Below are 6,000 nucleotides of genomic sequence, written 5' to 3' on the forward strand. Positions count from 1 at the left end.
AAAGGAAATGACATCTAAGAGGGGTGTCATTCAATCAAAGAGGATTTTATATCCAGATACTCCACTAGAGATCAAGGCGGCAAAGAGGAGAAGGAAAGACACTTCCAAGGCATCATCAATCATAAAAAAAAAAGTAAGATTGCAACGCCTCTATCTTTGTCTTGCACCGATGTTCAGTGTGCAAGGGCCACAAAAGAGCAGCATGAGCTAAAGAAGGTGAATGTACATCATCTGTTCCAAAAAAACAAACAGGCACATATCTGTTTCAACAGATGATACATCTGCTGAAAATTATCAAACATATATATACATCTGTTGCAACTGTTGTCTAACCTATTTGAAAATATCGTACTGCTCTGATTTACCTGTTCAAATTTATCCCAACAGATAATCCATCTAATGCAACATAAGACTCATCTGTTGCAACAGATGAAAAATCTGTTGTATATCTCTACTTAGCATTGACAATTCTGGCCTTCCAGGTGGATGCCACAGCTACTGCCGAAGAGCATAATATGACAGTTGATAATCCATCAACTGCTTCCAAAGATGAAGAAAAAGTGGAGCCTGTCAGTTTGGGAGAACGGAAGAATTACCCATTTGAAGGGTTTAACATCTTGTACGAGGCTACAAAAAAACTAATACAGTTGATCAACGACTATTCAGAATGGATTGCCGATGGGCTGTTAAAGCATTATGCCGGCAGGCACATAAATCAATTTTATGGATATTGGTTTATACAATTCTTGTTGTAAGAATCTGACATTAACACATATAAATCATTATGTAGAAAACAAAATGACGAGCTCTACAAAGTGAATGAATTGAGTCTTGATTTTGATATGTTCAAATTTGTTGTTGCATATCCCGAAATGAAGAATTGGTTCTATTTGTTGTCATAGCCCCAAACTTGCTGGACTGATGAGGTTTAAATGCCATACATATTACTATTAATTAATACTTTATTTAATTGCATCTGCGTATTGATTTTTTATCACGTAATTCGAAATGTTTGATAATATGTGCAACACATCGATGTCATTTTTTACTACCTCCGAAAGAAGGCCAAGTTTCAAACACAAGAACAATACAGATACACAACAGGCAATTGTTTGTACAAAGTTTACATCAATAATGCCTATGATAAGTATTGTCAACAGCAGTCGGAAGTTTTTCAAAACGAGGAATGCTTAATCAACATCATCAAAGGTTTTAGCATTCCGAATGGCTTACCTTGACATTTGGTCGATGAAGTGTACATCCCAATCAATTGTGGTGATGAATTTCATTGGGTGTTGGCTATCGTCGTTCTAAAAAAGAGGCGCATCCGACTTTATGACTCGATGTAGCAAAGGAAACATTCGAGGCCGTCGTCTGAGATACAAAAGCTGGCCAAAATATTACCTACTTACCTTGATATGAGTGACTTTTAGGATCAAAAGGTTCGTACTGATTGGTCGACGATTGAATCATACCGGGATAAAATGGCTAATCCATTTGATGTACAATATGTTGACGGAATTTCTCAACAAACCATTGGTAGCCTGTAAGTTTAAGTGTCATGATTTAGTTTCATTTCACAAATTTCACAACACTTGCATGAACTGCAAGATATGAATTATGTATTTTTTATAATGCAGGGATTGTGTTCCTTTTGTTGTCGCCTATGTCGAGTATTTGAGCAATGGATTACAAGTACCAAATGATGGACTTGTTACCGGATTAATCCTCAAAAAATATGCTACTCTTTTATGGAAATATGGAGAAGCAAAAGCTCAAAATCTATACGCAACCGACGTTAAAGATCCACGACGACCAAAGCCGAATTCCATAGCACTGGATGAAGAACAACCTGTCCATATTGATTAGATCTTTATAGCTTGAGTTCGTCAATGTAATAACCTATCCTCCTTGGTTTAACTTATTGATTTATTTGTGGAGTAGATCGTTTGTACCCATAATAATTTTTTTTACATTTCATTTATTTGTTGAGTTATTTCATGTAATTTTCAAAGGCTTCGATTTATTTTATTCTGTCTATGAATATAATTAATTCTGAGTTTTGAACATGTTAATTGAAATGGAGTAGTAGTATCAAATATCGCAATAGATAATACATCTATTGCAATAGACGACATATCTTATCAGACAGATTTAGACATATGTTGAACATGAGATGCAACACGTAGGTCATCTGCTGGAAATTATATAACAGTTCTTTCTACTTTTTTGATTTGCTCCAACAGATTACCGATCAATTGCAATAGATAAGTTATATGTTGCAACAGATCGTAAATATTTTGTGACAGACAGACGGGGAACATCTGCATAACGCAACAGATGACCAACCTATTCCAACAGATAATCAATCTGTCATAACAGGTACTATATCTGTTGCGACAGATATAAAATCTCTTGCATTATAAAAATTTAACTTTGCCAGACATAAAAATTATTGCCCCTACATGTATAGTGAATTGGCTTGAAATGAAAATTTATTATCGTGTTCGTCTCTGTCTTTGTATATGTTATTTCTTATACACAGACTCCACCCATTTAGTTAGTACCCCATATGTCCAGGCCCATTGCATCTTTCCCACAATGGTGTCACACACACTGGTCATTTGTGTGCCGGTCAGAAAACACTCGATGTATGCAAGCGAGTACAGCCCGCACGCTGCACCGGTTGTATTTTTTGGATCTGGATGTTCTTATTTCGATCTTCAAAAACCCATGATTCCTTCGCCAAGACTTCAGCTGGCAAATGATCTATCAGCTTACTCTGCGTCAACAACTTGGGCAATAACTTCAAGAGTGGCTGCATATGGGTTAAAAACGTCTTCTCACTGAACAAAGGTAAGTTGCAGTCATAAACCTTAATCTTTCCCTCGTATAGTAGTATCTCAACAGTGAGAAAATGGGTGACATCCACGTTCATGACCGCAAGGATTCTCTTTGCCTTGGTCCAGCTCTTGCCATGTGGATATAGCCTCTTCCCTCTAACATATTTAATCACTTCTTCATCCCATTGGAACGTAGAAACTAACTGATAAAATCCTGGGCCACCGGAATCAGCTATCTTATAGAGTTTAGCATGCCTATCCTTGAAATTATTGTAGAAGTTGAGGTCCATTATCCTATCGAGAGCATCATAAGCATCTGGGTACGCTAATTGCCTGCCCCTCATGAGACAGAGAATTTTATCAACATACTGTGGTATAAAAAGACAATTTTTAAATAGATTAGTAATTGTAAAGAATAAAAATACAAACTAAAGAATCCGATGCAGAGGGTTCTCTGAATCAGTTCACAAATTACCCAGCCAACGTAACTTATGCAACAGATGTGTATTATGTTGCAACAGAATACTAAGTTTTCACAACAGATTACACATTTTTTGCGTAGATTCTTCTTCATGGAGTAGATTGGAAGGGTAGGTTAGCAAAAGTAAACTTACCTTGTCCTCGTACCACACACTCATATTTGTCATATTCGAGAAGTCTTTGGCGGAAAATGAATGCATGGTGTATTCTTTTTAACATTCATCTTGATGAATTCTTCCAGCTCCTTCTTCTTCTCCTTGACAAGTGCCGCGAATATGTCCACCTTCTTCAGCGGCCCCTGAACTTCTAAAACTATTGGAGTGGGAGGAGTTGTTATTTTTGCTGATTTCAGAACAGAGAGAATTTGTCTAATTTTTCTTCTCTTCCTCCTAACCTCCACTGTAGGAGTGCATGGCTCCCTCACCTCATTGGATGGTATGACACCCCTCCTGAATTTCAACTCCTCGGCAGCTTCAGCAATAACCTCTAGCTGGTCGAGAAGTTTATCCTCTCTGTCCTTGCATACTTTGCATTTGCTATGTAATATGAGGGTGAGGAGGGGTGAGAGGGACCACTGTAAGGGTGGGAGAAACCGGTGTAGGGGTGAGAGGGAGGACCTGTGCAAGGGGTGTTTTCAAACATATTTATTTTTTGCTGAGCACCAACATGCTCATAATCACGACTGGTAGCAGAAGCAGCAGTAGGATGGCTACCACCATCACAATTAACTACACCAGCAACACCCCCAGAAAAAGCACCCAGATCTGTTGCAGTTTGAGTTTGGTCGTGAAGAGCTTCAACATTAGACTGACCTTGCCTAACTGCTCTTCTTATGAATGTTGCTCCATCCAATTTCTTATTTATTAACTCCACCGTTGGATCTTCTTTTGTATAAACAAGCCATAGAGTAAGAAAAGAAGTCATCCCCAGCTCATTAATGGTAGGCACGATCCAAGGATGCACAACCTATAAAAAAACGACAGGAGAAATTTAAATCATATAATAATAATTTGCAGTCAGTTGGGTTACATGGGGCTCAGGTTATGATAATACAACCAACTTATGCAACAGACGATCTAGCTACCGCAATAGCTGATCTATATGTTGAAATAGATTGATAATATGTTGCATCAGAATACCCATCTGTTGCATAATTTACAGTAGATGGGTAATCTGTTGAGTAGGGTTCAGAGAACAGAGAAACATATGGTTAATCTGTTGAGAAATATGGATCGTCTATTGCAACAGATTACCTATCTGTTGCACCAGTTACAGTTAACGGGTAATCTGTTGCAACAGATGGAACATCTGTTTCAATATCTTTCTTTGAGGCAAATTATTTTAGTTGAAAGAAGACGTACTACATCATTTGGAGGGTTAAAGAGATCAGCCTCGTTAATATATTTTTTCCTGCTCTCTACTGCAGCCAACCACCTAAGGATCCTTGGATGAGAAACCTTATTCGGGTAATCCGTGAAATACTTTCGGAGGGAGGAATGGCTTCACATGCCCAAGCCTAGAAATTGTAAACAGAAAGCAAGCAAAAAAAAGTCACAAGTATATTCAATATAAATTAATGAATGAGTAAAAATAATGATCAATTTTACCAAGAAAGCCCAAAGAAAGCCGTATAATGTGGTCGTCTTTGGATTTAGCTCTTTTAGTAAATATTTGACAGTCAAGTAGTAGCTGTCGTAGCCCCAGGGATAATCTTTGAATTTCCCAAAATCATCAGCAAGCGCCAACAAATCACGTTCTATGACTTTCTTGACGTCTCTTGCCAATAAAACGGAATGGACAAACCAAACTAAGCACAATTTCTCTCTGTAGTGCTTTGGTATGTCTTTATTCTTGAGATCCGCTATCAAATCCTTCACTTTGTAGTTAGGTCCAACAATGCTCGACAACCCATCTTTTTTTACCTTGCGTTTGTTGGATCCTTTGTGGGGAGTTTTCTTAATGGCAGGTTCTTCTGGACGATCGCCTCTCAAGCCCGTCACAATGGCAAACTCTTTCAATCTAAAACAAACCGGCATGCCACAGTAGTTGATCCAGACTTCATCCATCTTATTTTCGCCCTCCTTCAGACCTCCATCATCCCCCACATACATGACCCTGCTCTTGAGAAGGCCATATACCATGATCATTGGGAAACGAAGAGGGCAGGCCCCAGACAACTTAAGAAAGTATGCAAAGCAGCTCTTCTTAAAAAGTCCATCTATGTTTTCCTTCTTCATAATACTCCTAAGTTCATCAAAAGGTTTCCCCAACCTACATTTAAGTACAAGATCACCAAATACTGTATTAGGGTTATGCATCGGCATCGCAACTCAAAACGTGTCGATACTAATAGTTTTGACAGAATCATACTGGAATTTTGATATTATTTCACGCCCCATTGGTGAGGAAGAGTTATCACTTTCCTCGGCTTCATTTTGCCCTAACTGAGATTGTTCTGGAAGTTTCTCCGAATCTATCTGTACTCTAGCCTTTTTTGTTTGGTGATCGGAAGTTGATCCACTTTCTCCATTTTCAGTTTCTTTTCTTTTGGGAGACATCTTTTAACTACAAACAAAAGAAAAATAAAAAATACATTGCATTTGATGTCTGCATAATTTTTTAAAAAAATGTGAGACAAATTTCAATAAATTATTCTTACCACATAACAAAAAAAAAT

The sequence above is a fragment of the Capsicum annuum genome, chromosome 2 (assembly GCF_002878395.1).
Source record: "Capsicum annuum cultivar UCD-10X-F1 chromosome 2, UCD10Xv1.1, whole genome shotgun sequence".
NCBI lineage: Eukaryota > Viridiplantae > Streptophyta > Magnoliopsida > Solanales > Solanaceae > Capsicum > Capsicum annuum.